Below are 18,309 nucleotides of genomic sequence, written 5' to 3' on the forward strand. Positions count from 1 at the left end.
GACTATACTTTATTTAATCTTGTCTTTACATATACTAAATAATATACAGTGCCTTCGTAAAGTATTCAGACCCCTTGATTTTTTCCACATTTTGTTACGTTACAGCCTTATTCTAAAATGGATTAAATTGTTTATTTTCCTCATCAATCTACACACAATACCCCACAATGACAAAACAAAAATAGGTTTTTAGACATTTTTGCAAATGTATTACAAAACAAACAAATATCATATTCAGTATTCAGACCCTTTACTCAGGACTTTGTTGATGCACCTTTGGCAGCGATTACAGCATTGAGTCTTCTTTGGTATGATGCAACAAGCTTGGCAAACCTATATTTGGGGAGTTTCTCCCATTCTTCTCTGCAGATCCTCTCAAGCTCTGTCAGGTTGGATGGGGAGCTTTGCTGCACAGCTATTTTCGGGTCTTTCCAGAGATGTTAGTTCGGGTTCAAGTCCGGGCCTGGCTGGGCCACTCAAGGACATTCAGAGACTTGTCCCAAAGCCACTCCTGTGTTGTATTGGTTGTGTGCTTAGGGTCGTTGTCCTGTTGGAAGGTAAACCTTCACCCCACTCTGAGGTCCTGAGCACTGTGGAGCAGGTTTTCATCAAGGATCTCTCTATACTTTGCTCCATTCATAATTGCCTCGATCTTGACTACTCTCCCAGTACCTGTCACTGAAAAACATCCCCACAGCATGGTGCAAGGTTTCCTCCAGACGTGACGCTTGGCATTCAGGACAAAAAAGTTCAATCTTGATTTCATCAGAACAGAGAATATTGTTTCTCATTGTCTGAGAGTCTTTCGGTGCCTTTTGGCAAACTCCAAGCGGGCTGTCATGTGCCTTTTACTGAGGAGTGGCTTCCATCTGGCCACTCTACCATGAAGTGCTGCAGTCGTCTGTCCTTCTGGAAGGTTCTCCCATCTCCACAGAGGAACTCTAGAGCTCTGTTAGAGTGACCATCAGGTTCTTGGTCACCTCCCTGACCAAGGCCCTTCTCCCCCAATTGCTCAGTTTGGCTGGGTGGCTAGCTCTCTTGGTGGTTCTAAACTTCTTCCATTTAAGAATGATGGAGGACACTGTGTTCTTGGGGACCTTCAATGTTGCAGACATGTTTTGGTACCCTTCCCCAGATCGGTGCCTCGACATAATCCTGTCTCGGAGCTCTACGGACAATTCCATCGACCTCTTGGCATTTGCTCAGACATGCACTGTCAACTGTGGGACTGTAACGCTTCTCATTGGTGGAAGGAGAGGAGGACCAAAATGCAGCATGGTAAGTGTTCGTCATGTTTTAATTGAACAAACTGAACACTACACAAAATAATAATGAAGAGAAAACGAAACAGTTCTGCCAGGTGAAGACACTAAACAGAAATGGGGAAAACAGGCTACCTAAGTATGATTCTCAATCAAAGGCAACGGACGACACTTGCCTCTGATTGAGAACCATACTAGGCCAAACACATAGAAATATAACAACCTAGAAAAAAGAACAGACTACCCACCCCAACTCACACCCTGACCAACCTAACACAAAGACATAAAAAAGGAACTAAGGTCAGAACGTGACAGGGACCTTATATATAGAGGTGTGTGCCTTTCCAAATCATGTCCAATCAATTGAATTTACCCCAGGTGGACTCCAATCAAGTTGTTGAAACATCTCAAGGACGATCAATGGAAACAGGATGCACCTGAGCTCAATTTTGAGTCTCACAGCAAAGGGTCTGGCTACTTTGGTGTTCCTGTCAAAAAAAACTGTTTTTTCGCCTTGTCATTATAGGGTACTGTGCTGAGGATTTTTTATTTATTTAATCCATTTTAGAATAAGGCTGTAACGTAACAAAATGTGGAAAAGTCAAGGGGTCTGAATACTTTCCGAAGGCACTGTATGTGTGAAATTTGTTTTGAATGGACCATTATCATACACCTGTCTGAAAACAGGGCCAGGGGAAATACATGTGATCTATGCACTTACATAGAGAATGGAGGATGCTTTTCTCATGGTTCATTTTCATTCCAGCCAGGTAGGCTATATTCCTGTTGTAAAGAGAAGCAATGTGCTTAATATTAGGAAAGTTGAGAAATAAATATAGTAGACCTATAGAAAGCTGATGGGCTCCTCTTATTAATAGAGGCCATCACTCTGTTTTCTCATGCAATTGCATATCCTATAGAAATGTTGTGCAACATGAGCTCATGGGTTCTCATGAAGTGTTTGATTAGATTTATATTATGTTTGCATTGATGTCAGAGTTATTAGAGGGACAACAAAGTGTTGAGTACCAAGCAGTTAGCAAATTTGGTAGGCTACTAATGACCATCAGCAGCATCAGAGCTTGGAGAAGCCTAATTACCGTGACTAAACGGTATAACGTCACTCACTCTCCCTACCCCACTCAAAATGGATAGGGTGCATACTATGACCTCACCCATCAAAATGGATAGGGTGCATACTATGACCTCACTCACTCTGCCTACCCCACTCAAAATGGATAGGGTGCATACTATGTATAGGACCTAAAAGGGATTTGACATCTCCGACACACAAGCCATGACTAATAGCATACAGTATGTGTGTGTAATATCAACTAGGGCTTATAGTGAATAGAAGCACAGTGTGCCAGCTGTTAGTTGGCTGTGTTTAAAAATGATCTCCTTCAGGCCCACAGATTTATTATTTCATTCCAGACAGAGCTCTCAGAGAGATTGATTATGGCCAGATGAGTGCACAGGTCTAACTGATTAGACTGTCACACACACACACACACACACACACACACACACACAGAGAGAGAGAGAGCACATTAACAAATACAACAGTATACTACTATGGTATACATACTATAGTATTCACTGTTGAGTTTTGCAGACTTCACTGTAGTATTAGATGTAGTGTTTTTGTCGACTTTAGTAGTATACTGTAGTATTTACAGTTAACTGTAGTATAAATCAAAGCACAGTCACAACACGTAATATTTTACCGCAAATACTGCAGCAGAACCAAACTCCTTGCTCCGCTATTCTTTCATCTGTGTGTGGCTACAATAAGTTGGGTTTTCACAGGAAGTGTCACGGCAGATTTCCTCCTCTTCCTCTGAAGAGGTGAAACAAGAATCGGACCAATATGCGGCGTGGTAAGTGTACATGGTATTTAATATGAAAACACAACATGAACACAAATGCAAAACAACAAACTGGCAACGAAACAGACCCGTGTGGCACTGACACAGGAAACAAACACCCATAAACAATCAGTGAAACCCAAGCTACCTAAGTATGATTCTCAATCAGAGACAACTAATGACACCTGCCTCTGATTGAGAACCATACTAGGCTGAAACATAGAAATCCCAAAATCATAGAAAAACAAACAGACTGCCCACCCCAGCTCACGCCCTGACCATACTAAATAACGACAAAACAAAGGAAATAAAGGTCAGAACGTGACAGGAAGGCTGTGAAGCGCTAGGGAAGCTGTGAAGCACTGGAGAAGCTGTGAAGCACTGGAGAAGCTGTGAAGCGCTAGGGAAGCTGTGAAGCACTGGAGAAGCTGTGAAGCGCTAGGGAAGCTGTGAAGCACTGGAGAAGCTGTGAAGCGCTAGGGAAGCTGTGAAGCACTGGAGAAGCTGTGAAGCACTGGAGAAGCTGTGAAGCACTGGAGAAGCTGTAGCCTATTGCATGATTGTGTTCATGAGTATGATATTAAATGTGTATGTTTAATACTTTTCATCTGTTTGGCTACAAATATGGTATATACATTCCTTCATATGGGCAGAATATTATAGCTAAGGCCTATATACATTTCTTGATATGGGTAGAATGTTGTACATAAATTTGTTCATATGGTTCTATAAAGGCTGAATGTTTAAAACAGCCAATTTCTAATTTCTCTGGGGAAACTAGATATTGGGCAAAAATAAAACACATTTGTTTGTACTTTTTCGTGACATCCAAATTGGTAGTTAGTCCCGTACAGGCTCGGGAGAGATCCATGCATCCTCCGAAACACGGCCCCGCCAAGCCACACTGCTTCTTGACACATTGCTCGTTTAACCCGGAAGCCAGACACACCAATGTGTCGGAGGAAACACCGTACAGCTGGCGACCGAAGTCAGAGTGCATACACCTGGCCCGCCACAAGAGCGCGATGGGACAAGGATACCCTGGCCAGCCAAAACCTCCCCTAACCTGGACTACGCTGGGCCAATTGTGCGCCGCCTCATGTGTCTCCCGGTCGCGGCCGGCTGCGACACAGCCTGGGATCAAACCCAGGTCTGTAGTGATGCCTCTAGCACTGCGCCACTCGGGGGGCCTCAAAAAACATTTTAAAACCATCCATTAACACAACCATTCACTATAAAACCTTTATTTATCAACAAAAAAGGGTAACAAAATATAATATAATAAGCCTAAAACATTTATTTCAAATAACCAAAAAAATACCCCAAAACAAGACTAGGCTACATGACAATGCAGCACCATAAAAACAAGTTCAGGAACAAATCTTCCAAGAATGTGCTTAATATTCTGGTCTCATAAGGATTTTGGAGTAATTGAGAGAGTTTAAATTGCTGTGTCATGAAGAAATGCCCAAGTAGACATTTTTCTCAGATGGATTTTCACGTATTCACAACTGAAACTAGAAAGTGTAGGCAACATTCTTCAGGTAAGACTCCAGCCATTCAGTCGCGATGTACTTCTGAACCAGTGACTTCAGATCCTTCTGTTGCTTACGGTAGAGGGGGGGTCTTTGCCATGGCGGAGAAACGCCAGCAAGTTGCTGCTCCATTCTCATTTCGCCACTTTGCTGTAAGCATTTCAATTTCTCCATGAACTTCCAAATGGTGGGGTGGGTAGCGCCAAAATTGGCCAAACATTTTCGATGCCAGCCCTCCCCTCTGTTGTTGGTCTTTGCCAAGTCTTGCAGGACAGCATCGCAGCAGTTCCATAATTCTGAAAATACAAAAAGAGATAGAAGCAGATTAGCAACCATGCTGTCATCAATAATAAGAATATGAATAATACATCCATTATTATGTTAAACAACACATACCTATGGGAAACATTGGCTTTCTGACCTTCTCCCCAACCCATGTTGCCTGAAAGTATGTCAGAAGCTCCTCCAGTTGATGTTCAGGGCGCTGAAAGAACCGCGTATCCAGCACAAATTGGAGAACACCACCTCAGTTAGCCGTATGCGACCGTGTCATTCAAAAGCACCATGTTCAGTGCACTTCCAGAAGGACTTATTTGCGGTCTATCATTCCCGTCTGTAGGTGTAGCCTTCATGCACCAGGATATTTTTTTGAAGCACGGAGAGGTTACATTTGGATTCCATTGCTTGTCAGAGATGTCACCAGGACCTTGGATACATGAGTGCCACTGGAAGGTTGGTGGACTGTAATTTACTCCTCATATTGTAGGTCTACAATCTGTGTATCCACTCTTTTCATGGGCCTATGTTATTGGTTGCATTTAAGACCAGGGTCATTCGTTTTATTGATCTCAGTCTGTCAATGTCAGAGTATCTTGTCATCTTGGTCATTTGTGTGGTATTAAAAAAGATTATTGTAACGTCTCCAGTCACGTAAAATTATGTAGAATTACAGGAAATTCTTCCTCAAATCCGCAAATAGGCTGATTTACAGGTCTCCCGTCAGCCCCTGGTCTTCAGGGCTGAGCACCTGGTTATGAAACTCTGGGGTGGCCCTTTAAGCTTTAGCAAGAGCAAGGTATTGTGTTTCATTTGAAAACAGCATAACATTTTGTGGTAATCAAATGTGCTTCAATATCTTTATATTGTTACCAGTATAGCCTAACCCTTTAATCACAGGCTATTGTTACTTTGTGTCTCTAAAATCACAATGTTTAAAATTCTATGGTAAAGCCAATAGATAATATTCTGCCCATATGAACACATTTATTTTAGGCCAAATAAAGAACAGCTATGCATGATTTAATGAAAAGCAGCAAACAGACACAACAGTGTTTCACATTCTTCAATAAAAGACTCATAAACAGAAACAGGCAATAGGCTATACAGCTGGCTTCACAGTTTACCCGCCAAATAGCCCGCCTACAAGGAAACTTAACAGATCTCGACAACGTTGAGTGTGCGAGGGGGTCTGTGCGCTTCCACAAAAAGTTTTGCTCGACAAAAAGACATGTAAGCAGTATAAATACTGTACTAAAAGAAAACTGTATTATATGCTATAGTATTTAATATAGTGTTTTTGCAGATTATAGCCTACTAGTGAAATACTAAAAGAGCACATTTTCCATAACATGTAGGTTGGTAGGTAGGTTTGGAGTCTGAACAGAGAGTTCAGAGCTTCTGCTCTTTTCTATAACATGTAGGGAACACAATATATGGTCTAAACATGGCATGTAGGTTTCTCACTTATGAGGCCACAAATTGTGATATGGGGGATGGGAATGGGTAGCGTATATGCAAAATAAATACTGTAGTTTTTAACAGAGTAACAACATATTTTTTTCTACTGCAAAATCTGACGTCAAAGTATTTTTCTGTCTAAATAGAGAGCAATTTCTGATACTCCAGGACACTGTATATTCTGATCAACTCGCTTGTTCTTGTGTCAGGAAATGAAATACCACATACAGTGGGGAGAACAAGTATTTGAAACACTGCCGATTTTGCAGGTTTTGCTACTTACAAAGCATGTAGAGGTCTGTAATATTTATCATAGGTACACTTAAACTGTGAGAGACGGAATCTAAAACAAAAATCCAGAAAATCACATTGTATGATTTTTAAGTAATTCATTTGCATTTTATTGCATGACAAGTATTTGACCACCTACCAACCAGTAAGAATTCCGGCTCTCACAGACCTGTTAGTTTTTCTTTAAGAAGCGCTCCTGTTCTCCACTCATTACCTGTATTAACTGCACCTGTTTGAACTCGTTACCTGTATAAAAGACACCTGTCCACACACTCAATCAAACAGACTCCAACCTCTCCACAATGGCCAAGACCAGAGAGCTGTGTAAGGACATCCGGGATTAAATTGTAGACCTGCACAAGGCTGGGCTGGGTTGGGCTACAGGACAATAGGCAAGCAGCTTGGTGAGAAGGCAACAACTGTTGGCGCAATTATTAGAAAATGGAAGAAGTTCAAGATGACGGTCAATCACCCTCGGGCTGGGGCTCCCTGCAAGATCTCACCTCGTGGGGCATCAATGATCATGAGGAAGGTGAGGGATCAGCCCAGAACTACACGTCAGGACCTGGTCAATGACCTGAAGAGAGCTGGGACCACAATCTCAAAGAAAACCATTAGTAACACACTACGCCGTCATGGATTAAAATCCTGCAGCGCACGCAAGGTCCCCCTGCTCAAGACAGTGCATGTCCAGGCCCGTCTGAAGTTTGCCAATGACCATCTGGATGATCCAGAAGAGGAATGGGAGAAGGTCATGTGGTCTGATGAGACAAAAATAGAGCTTTTTGGTCTAAACTCCTCTCACCGTGTTTGGAGGAAGAAGAAGGATGAGTACAACCCCAAGAACAACATCCCAACTGTGAAGCATGGAGGTGGAAACATCATTCTTTGGGGATGCTTTTCTGCAAAGGGGACAGGACAACTGCAATGTATTGAGGAGAGGATGGATGGGGCCATGTATCGCGAGATCTTGGCCAACAACCTCCTCCCCTCAGTAAGAGCATTGAAGATGGGTCGTGGCTGGGTCTTCCAGCATGACAATGACCCGAAACACACAGACAGGGCAACTAAGGAGTGGCTCCGTAAGAAGCATCTCAAGGTCCTGGAGTGGCCTAGCCAGTCTCCAGATCTGAACCCAATAGAAAATCTTTAAAGGGAGCTAAAAGTCCGTATTGACAGCCCCGAAACCTGAAGGATCTGGAGAAGGTCTGTATGGAAGAGTGGGCCAAAATCCCTGCTGCAGTGTGTGCAAACCTGGTCAAGAACTACAAGAAATGTATGATCTCTGTAATTGCAAACCAAGGTTTCTGTACCAAATATTAAGTTCTGCTTTTCTGATGTATCAAATAGTTATGTCATGCAATAAAATGCAAATTAATTACTTAACAATCATACAATGTGATTTTCTGGATTTTTGTTTTTGTTCTGGATTCCGTCTCTCACAGTTGAAGTGTACCTATTATAAAAATGACAGACCTCTACATGCTTTGTAAGTAGGAAAACCTGCAAAATCGGCAGTGTATCAAATACTTGTTCTCCCCACTGTACCTGGCCATTACAATAGATCAAAGATGTTTGATCATATTTCGTAGTTACTGAGTTATGCCTTTGTAGGGCAGTATAGTCTTTAGAAAGAGTTGTGTTTTTGCGGACCGTAGTGTTTTTGTGAACATTACTGTGGTACTGTAAATGAGAATGTGTTCTCAGTCAACTTACCAGGTAAAATAATGGATAATAATAAATAAAATAAATGTACTATAGTTTTTTATGGGGGGGGGGGGTGAATACTGTAGTATTTACTCTATTATTCTACACACATTAATTTGGAAGTATTGCTCTCTGCGCCTGACTCTACACCCACAACTCCTAGACTTCCGTGACAGAAGCCCGCACCAGGAACATGGAGTCAGCAGGAGCAGCTACGCCCCCCCTCCCATCCATGGAACAGCGTGTCCTCCATCACACAGCCATCCTACACCGGATTGGAACGGTGATGGATCAAATGATGGAGAGAATGGATAGATGGGAGAGGAGCGGCCTCCCTACTTCGTCTACAGCTCCACTTCAGCCTGTGCTACCAAATTCTCCGGCGGCGTCCGGACCCAGCGCTCTTCAGCTCGCGCCCCCGAGGGATGACGATGGAACGTCTGCCGGGTGCAAGGGGTTCCTGCTCCAGCTAGAGCTTTACCTAGCTACCATTCGCCCGACTCCCTCGGGAGAGGAGAGTGTGATTGTCCTCGTCTCCTGCCTGACGGGCAGAGCCCTGGAGTGGGCCAACGCGGTCTGTGAGGGTCCAGACTCAGCAAGGGACCAGTACCTTGAGTTCACCTGCCGTTTCCGGGCTGTGTTCGACCACCCACCGGAGGGGCGAGCGGCAGGTGAACGGCTGTTCCACCTTAGGCAGGAGACGAGGAGTGCGCAGGACTTGCGCAGGAGTGCGCTGGAGTTTCGGACCCTAGCCGCTGGAGCGGGGTGGAACGACAGGGCCCTGGTGGACCACTACCGGTGTAGCCTCCGGGAGGATGTCCGCAGGGAGTTAGCTTGTCGGGACGCCACCCTCACACTAGACAAACTGATTGACATGTTAATCTGGCTGGACAACCTGCTAGCTGCTCGCGGGCATCCAGAAAGGGTTCTGTTTGTTCCACCCCCCAGCACTCCCACTCCAACACCCATGGAGTTAGGGGGTGCTGCATCTAGGGCAACCGGAGGAGGAGCCTCCTCCTGCAAATGTTGTGGTCGGAGAGGGTACACTGCCGACCGGTGCTGGAGAAGTTCGTCTGGGAGTCGAGAGGGCAGGCAGAGCACTGCTCGGACACCCCAGGTGAGTCAGGACCAGACTCACCCAGAGCTTCCTGTTAGTCATATGTTTGTACTAATCTCTTTTCCTGATATTTCCACTCTTCCCAGCTTAAGGCGCTAGTTGATTCAGGCGCAGCTGGGAGTTTCATGGATCACGGGTTCGCTTATAGGTTACGGATTCCGTTGGTGCAGATAGGCCAACCCTTCCCCCTGCACTCCCTAGATAGTCGACCGTTAGGGTCAGGGAGGCCACGGTTCCACTGGACATGGTAACGCAGGGGGGTCATAAGGAGCGGATTAGTCTCTTCCTCATTGATTCTCCTGCGTTTCCAGTGGTGCTGGGGATTCCCTGGTTGGCTATTCACAATCCCAAGATATCATGGAAACAGGATGCTCTAAAGGGGTGGTCAGAGGAGTGTTCAGGTAGGTGTATAGGCGTTTCCATCGGTGCAACGACGGTGGAGAGTCCAGAACAGGTTTCCACCGTGCGCATTCCCTCGGAATATGCCGATTTGTCTCTCGCTTTCTGTAAAAAGAGGGTGACCCAATTACCACCTCATCGACGAGGAGACTGTGTGATAAACCTCCAGGTAAACGCAGCACTTCCCATGAGTCACGTGTATCCCCTGTCACAGGAGGAGACGGTGGCTATGGAGACATGTCATTGAATCTCTGGGACAGGGGTACATTCGGCCCACCATGTCACCCGTCTCCTCGAGTTTCTTTTTTGTGAAGAAGAAGGAGGGAGGTCTGCGTCCATGCATTGATTATAGAGGTCTAAATTCCATCACAGCAGGGTTTAGTTACCCGCTACCTCTCATTGCTACGGCGGTGGAATCATTTCACGGAGCACGCTTCTTCACAACTGGATCTCAGGAGCGGGTATAACTTGGTGTGTATGCAGAAGGGAGATGAGTGGAAGACCGCGTTTAGTACCACATCTGGCCATTATAAGTACCCCGTCATGCCATATGGGTTGAAGAATGCTCCACCCGTCTTTCAATCCTTTGTAGACAAGATGCTCAGGGACCTGCACGGGCAGGGTGTGGTGGTTTATATCGATGACTTTCTGATTTATTCCGCCACGTGCGCCGCGCATGTGTCTCTGGTGTGCAAGGTGCTTGGGCGACTGCTGGAGCATGACCTGTACGGCAAGGCCGAGAAATGCGTGTTCTCCAAACAAGCCGTCTCTTTCCTGGGATATCGTAATTCCACATCTGGGGTGGTGATGGAGTGTGACCGCGTTGCAGCCGTTCGTAATTGGCCGACTCCGACCACGGTAAAGGAGGTGCAGCGGTTCTTAGGGTTTGCCAATTACTACCGGAGGTTTGTCCGGGGTTTTGGCCAGGTTACTGCTCCCATTACCTCACAGCTGAAGAGGGGGCCGGTGCATTTGCGGTGGTCAGTGGAGGCGGGCAGAGCTTTTAGTCGTCTGAAGGCGCTGTTTACCGATGCTCCCGTATTTGCTCATCCGGACCCCTCTTTGGCATTCATGGTGGAGGTGGACGCGACCGACGCTGGTGTTGGAGTCGTGCTATTACAGCGCTCGGGCACACCCCCGAAGCTTCGCCCCTGCGCTTTTTTTTGGAGGAAGCTCATTCCGGCGGAGCGAAACGATGACGTGGGGGACCGGGAGTTGCTGGCTGTGGTAAAAGTTCTGAAGGTGTGGAGACATTGGATTGAGGGGGCGAAACACCCTTTTCTCATCTGGACTGACCACCATAATCTGGAGTACCATGTTTTTCACCAGATTTCATTTCACCATCTCTTATAGACCAGGGGGTGCCTGAGGACACAGTTTCTGATCGGGGTCCCCAGTTCACGTCCCGGGTTTGGAGGGCGTTCATGGAGCGTCTGGGGGTCTCGATCAGCCTGACCTCAGGTTTTCACCCCGAGAGCAATGGGCAGGTGGAGAAAGTGAACCAGGATGTGGGTAGGTTTCTGCGGTCGTATTGCCAGGCCCGGCCTGGAGAATGTGCGAGGTACGTCCCATGGGCAGAGGTAGCCCAAAACTCACTCCGACACACCTACACGAACCTGTCGCCTTTCCAGTGCGGCTACCAGCCGGTCCTGGCACCTTGGCATCAGAGCCAGACCGAGGCTCCTGCGGTGGAAGAATGGCTGCAGCGCTCAAAGGAGATCTGGAGAGCCGTCCAGGTGGGCGGCAGAAGGTGAGCGCTGAGCGCCACCGCAGTGAGGCCCCCGTGTTCACACCAGGGGACCGGGGCTGGCTCTTGACCCGAAACCTGCCCCTCCGCCTGCCCTGCCGGAAGCTGGGGCCGCGGTGTGTGGGGCCATTTAAAGTCCTGAGGAGGATAAACGAGGTGTGTTATAAGTTACAGCTCCCCCTTACTATCATATTAACCCCTCGTTTCATGTGTCTCTCCTCAGGCCGGTGGTAGCTGGTCCCCTGCCGGAAGGTGAGGTGCCGGAGGTCCCTCCGCCCCCTCTGGACATCGAGGGGCCCCCGGCATACACGGTACGTTCCATCATGGACTATAGACGCCGGGTGAGGGGCCTGCAGTACCTCGTGGATTGGGAGGGGTACAGTCCGGAGGAGAGGTGCTGGGTAACGGTGGAGGACATCTTGGATCCATCACTGCTGAGTGATTTCCACCGTCTCCATCCGGATCGCCCTGCGCCTCGTCGTCCTCGAGGGGGGGGGTATTGTCACGACTTCCACCGAAGGTGGCTCCTCTCCCTGTTTGGGCGGTGCTCGGCAGTCGTAGTCACCGGCCTACTAGCTGCCACCGATCCCATTTTCTTTTTCTGTTGGTTTTGTCTTGATTGTTTTCACCTGTTGCTTATTTTGGTTAATTTATCGTCTATTTAAACTTCCAGTGCCTGCCTGCTTGTGTGCGGGATTATTCCGAATGTCAGGGGTGAAGTTGTTTTTCTCCTGCGTAATTTGTTGTATTTTATTTCCTGGTTTTTGGAGACATACCTGTTTTATGGTCATTGCCTGTTTGTTGGCTGGACCAAGCGGAATAAACGCATTCATTTGGAAGTATTGCTCTCTGCGCCTGACTTTACACCCATCATTCCTAGACTTCCGTGACAAGTACACTACAACATTTTATAGTAAGTTCTACACATGATCGAGGTATACTACAGTATAATATAATACAGTATACTGCAGTTTACTATAAAATTCCACAATCAAGTACTGTAGTATTTTTTCATGAGGGTGAGAGCCCTGGTTTTTGACCTCTTTACAAACAGCACTGAAACTCCACAGAATAGCCTTAGGATATTTAACACATGCAACCACAGCCACACACATCGAAAACACACACACGCACATAAACACTTTGTCTTCATTGACAGACTCAATCTGTCTATCACAGGGAAGGAAAGGGGGTATTATAAATCAGTTGATCGGCCAGCCAGGGTCCCACTGAGGAGCATCTCCTCCCCTGAGTCTTAAGGGCTGATTGATTGTTGGTCTATAGCCCCATTGACTACTGCTGCTGCTGAGGAGGAGACCCTATGAACCACATTCTCTTCTCTAAGACTAAAGCCCACAGTCCACTGAGGTGTGTGTGTCTCAGACCTTGTTTCTAAAATCCTGTGCCACTACTCGCCTTGTGGTAGATAATCAATGACCTCCAGAGCCTCCTCTCTGTCCTAAACACACTCCTCAAGACCTCTTGGAAATGGCTAGAGGCCACTACTCACTGATCTAACCTTTTCCATTCACTTGTGGATGATGTATGATTCACACACACAGGCTATCTACTTGAACGCCACAGAGAACAGCTCAATTCAGAGGAAGGTGGCAGACTACAAGAAGCAGCCACTGTGTTACCAACAGTAGAGAGGAGTGAGAGAATGTCCAGCCAATCACAAAATGTGTTTGATGAGCATAATGCAACCACATGTCAGAACACATGTTTCAAAACAGTCATTAGCAATACTGACAAGGTTAAAAAGGGAAGAAAAATATGCCCTGTACTAATTATTAATTAGCCTGTTTGTCTCTGCTGGTGATCAATAATGACAACACACACACACTGTGGGGCGTGCACACACACACACACACTATCAATGAAACCAGATTACTGTCACCACAGATATCACTCCAAGAAAGATTTCACCCGCTCTGGACTCTATCCAATTTCAGCTAAACAAAACATGACATGTTGATAAAATATTTGTAAATATTTGCTTTGATTTCTCAAGCTTAGGTATTGAATATTAAAGCTTTGCTCTCAGAGTCCACTCACAGCACTGCTTATTGATCAATGTCAGTGTTTCCCCTAGGATTTTTTTCAGTGCGTGATAGTGTGTGTGGTAGTGGGAGTGGCCAGTGGTGCAGTTTTAGAGGCCCTCCTCCTGGTCAAAAATGTCCTGCAATCCTACACATCTTGTCATGGGGCAGAGAGAACATTTTACAGTTTTAAAACTAGTTTCCTGCAATTCAACACATTTTCCCTTGTGCTGAGAAAATGTTCAGTTTTAAAGCTACTTTCCTGCAATTATAAAAATGTTGCCAAATTATGCCTTGTTCTTAACGCTATCTGAGTAACTCAAACATTATAACAAAATCAACGGGGCCCATGCCATTTTTTGAATTTCAGATTCTCCCTGACTGTCTAGTTAGTTCTCAAAGATGATCTTATTTAAAAAAATCTTGCTCCATTATCTTTTTCTACATATCTGGTTCTAGTCATTACACTGAACACATTTTACCACCCTGAAAATTATTTTCCAAAATAAAATCTTAAAAAAATGGTGCGCCACTGCAAAATGCATATAGGGGAAGCAATGAATTGGTTTATTATACTTCACACACACACACACACACACACACACACACACACACACACACACACACACACACACACACACAGACTGTGAGTGGTCTGATCAATGGATTTTGGGATGAATAAAAGAAAGTAATGGAAGGGATCTAATCAGACAGAGGGATGGAGGGAAGGAGGAAGAGACTGGGGAGGAAGGATCCAGCTGGGGAGGAAGGGATGTACTGTACTGGAGAATGAGAGAGATGGACAGTGAGATGAGAGTGCAGAAGAGGAAGGACCAGGGCAGGCAGGGTTGTTGGCTCAGGGAGGGTTCATTCACAAGCCATTGTCCCCTCCTGATTCAGAAGTACAGTCCAGAGACCCACTCTCTCACTGGCACCGCCAGCACTGTCAACTTAACACAAAGGCAAAGGGAGATGCAAAACATGCCCTGCATCCTCTATTGAACACAGGAAGCTTCAGTTCCCTTTATAATATGTAGTTATTCTGTAACTTTGTTAACTATATATTAATAAAATATAGCAATGAATGGTTGAAGTTTAAGGGAAGCAAACTGACCAACTTCTGTGTAAAATTACTTGCTAGTATATTACCACGTAATAACAAAAAAATTGACATTACATTTGGCTACATGTTATCTGTGCGACTTCAAGTAAATTGTGACCATGTTTCTCATTTTCAACTCAGGAGGTTGGCCCTGGATTTAAAGCTCAGCTGGCTTCAGAAAGGTTGAGCCCCTTTGGAGATAATGCTCTGAGCAAACAGAAAGATAATCTTCTAGAGTCTAGGCTGAATATGATCCCAATGCAGTCTATTCCATATCCGTGTCACTCTCATACCTGTCCTTATCCAGACAGACCCAGGAGAACATCAAATTCCCGATGTCACTATTTCTATATGGAAATATTTAGGGATTTTTTTATGTTGAACTAATTACTGAAAAATGGCCTGAAAGTAAGCATTTCACTGTTGTTTACGAAGCATGTGACAAATACATTTTTGTTTTATGTTGATTTGATAGTATGTCAGAGGGAGTCCTAAAATCCCATTAGAACACTAGTCCAGAAAGACAGGGAGTGCACCTGTACAACTATTGTGATTTCATTATCACTTCAGTGGTGTCAGTTATGTGTACATTTTCTGTCCGTTGAATGGTTTATTGTATTGTGTTAAGCCATTTGAAGCCAAGTAAGTCAGGTTGGTTAACATGAACCAAGAAAGAAACAATGTAACGTCTTGAAATGTAACGTTACATTGCTAGCCTGTTCATTGTCTCATTGTAGTCAGGGTCTGAGTCTGGGCCACCCGTTCAAAATGATCTTCGATAATTACAAAATAAACAACTACGCCGATGAATTTTTTTTATAGAATCGTCACAGATTTAAAAATTTACAAAAAGTAGCCTACCAGTAGTTACTCAATCCAATCGCCTACCAATAGGCTGCAGCCTAGGCAGCACCCATCATAAATAAGACATCAATCATGATAGAGCACTGGATTTCGCTACAGGGAATTCCCAGAACCCTGTTTAGTGAACTAGCTGAAACATATTTAGGTGTTGTACAAATATTATTATTAATGAGTGGTATCTGCAAATTGCCTAAGAAAAGAACACAACATTAGACAAAACTATAACAGCATCATCGTTTAACGTTCGAGCGCTCTGGTGCACCTTACCTAAAAAGCGAGTCCACTTTCTATTCTCGTAGAAGGGTGACAAATGGCTCTTGCTAAAGCAGAATTTTCGGTAAAATGCGAATTTATCAAAAAGTCGAGTTCCTTTAGTTACCAACACGGTTTCAGTGCGCGTTGTTGTGTATCCCCCGTTCCGTTATTGCGACCTCGAGCCAACCTCGTGCGGTTGAGCTAAAAAGCCTGTTCCCGAGCCATCTGGTATCCTGTCATTCCTTACCCAAATAAAAACAGCACTTCCTTGATGGACTCACTTCTGTCACTAGCCAATCACGCGGGGGTTAGTCTATTCGGGGGTTCAAACTATTTCAAGAATGTATAGTCAATTCGGAGGTTCAAATAATTTCAAGAATGTATCATTCACAACGTTCTTAATAAAAATGGAGGAAGATAGTTTCCGAAGAGCTTTCTTAAAAAATCTCTCTCAAGTCGGCATTCCTTCTCTCACCACACGAGGATAGTACTCTGGACCAATCGAGCGCGCCGAACCTACTCTATAGCGCTTGGTACTACGTCTACGTTCTCCAGTGTGACATGCAAACGACTTTGTCTGTAGCCCATCCTTACATGTTTACAGAAATTTGAATTGAATAGCCCATACATATAAAATTGTGAGGGATGGATAGATCGTCACTTTTTATTTGCTGCTGAAGCTGACAACTGATGGTATTTTCTATCTAGTTGCTTCTCTCCACTCCCCCTTCCACACGTGGCTGTGTGTGTTTGGTGTGTGCATACCTGAGCCACACCATGGTTAGTTACACTGATTTCACATGCAAAAATATCCCTCCAAGCAACATCAACATGAGGTGCTCAGCTGATTCCCCAAATGAGCTTATTTTCCATTCCTCTCTGTCCACACAATCTCACACTGAATTCGTTCAAATATGTACGAAAGGTATTTTAGAAGATCTTGTGCTTTTTTGTGCGTTTTTATGTGGCTAGGGTGGAAATACACACATGTTTGTGGAACTTAATTCGTAGGAAAATACACATTTTTGTGCGACTTCATCCATAGGAAAATACATTTTGTTGGAGGCAAACATTCAAACAATATTTTTTAAGTTATTGGAGCAATGCATTTTGGGCAATGGTGTTCTACACTGCCTTTTTTGTGTCCCACTGTAACGGATTTCCTCCTCTTCGTCTGAGGAGGAGTAAGGATCGGACCAAAGCGCAGCGTGGTAAGTGTCCATATTGATTTATTCTAAAAAACACAACTGGACTCTTGAACAAAATAATAAACGTGAATCAACAAAACAGTCCCGTGTGGCGACAAACACTGACACGGAAACAAACACCCACAAACCAAAAGTGAAACCCAGGCTACCTAAGTATGATTCTCAATCAGAGACAACTAACGACACCTGCCTCTGATTGAGAACCATACTAGGCCCGAACACAAAAACCAACATAGAAAAACAAACATCAACTGCCCACCCCAACTCACACCCTGACCATACTAAAACAAATAATAAAATAACAGAACTATGGTCAGAATGTGACACCCACATTTACTTTTACAAAAAACGAACGTGTTAACAACCCAATATTGTTAATCAACCAGGTTGTCACCAAAATACTAATAATATAATAGTACCCTTACATTTGTATTTTTATTTTATTAATGCCAATGCTGTTTTCTATGCTTGTTTTCGCTTAATACTTTGGGATACTGGTGCTATGTCGATTTTTAGGAGGGTTGCCAGTTTGGAGTAAAAAGCTGTGTGGTATCAATGAAGGCATCGGGAGATACATTTTCATGATGGGAAATTAATTAATAAATTAATGTGGGGAAACAGAAGACCTGCAAAAAAATCTGTTTGGTTTAAATTCCCCTGGTGTAACTGCATGGTATTTGCAACTATATTGAGTCTGGACTGTGATCAATTAAGCCATTTCAATGCAGTTAAACAGGTTAATGTAAAGTAATGAATTATGTTGACTTACACTTATGGCAATTCCAAGACCGTTTCATGATGATTATTACGGTCGTGTCAATAATTGTATATACTTAGGCTATTGTAACAGGGCACATGCCAGCATTATAGGACTACTGATTCTGCCCAGAGGACTACTTAGGCTATTGTAACAGGGCACATGCCAGCATTATAGGACTACTGATTCTGCCCAGAGGACTACTTAGGCTATTGTAACAGGGCACATGCCAGCATTATAGGACTACTGATTCTGCCCAGAGGACTACTTAGGCTATTGTAACAGGGCATATGCCAGCATTGTAGGCCTACTGATTCTGCCCAGAGGACTACTTAGGCTATTGTAACAGGGCACATGCCAGCATTATAGGACTACTGATTCTGCCCAGAGGACTACTTAGGCTATTGTAACAGGGCAC

The 18,309-nt window shown here is 44.6% G+C and overlaps 1 protein-coding gene across 2 annotated transcripts in view; it reads right to left on the minus strand.

Moving 5' to 3' along the window:
• Positions 1–16,596, minus strand: part of pde4ba (phosphodiesterase 4B, cAMP-specific a) — a 341,912-nt gene extending 325,316 nt beyond the window's left edge. For both annotated transcript variants that reach the window (XR_016496356.1, XM_090236202.1), the window contains exon 1: positions 15,939–16,596. The gene's annotated coding sequence lies outside the window, so the exon portion shown is untranslated. The remainder of the gene's footprint in view (positions 1–15,938) is intronic.
• Positions 16,597–18,309: the final 1,713 nt, after the last annotated feature.

The sequence above is a fragment of the Oncorhynchus mykiss genome, chromosome 5, assembly GCF_057628025.1.
Source record: "Oncorhynchus mykiss isolate SJ-2025 chromosome 5, ASM5762802v1, whole genome shotgun sequence".
Classification (NCBI taxonomy): domain Eukaryota; kingdom Metazoa; phylum Chordata; class Actinopteri; order Salmoniformes; family Salmonidae; genus Oncorhynchus; species Oncorhynchus mykiss.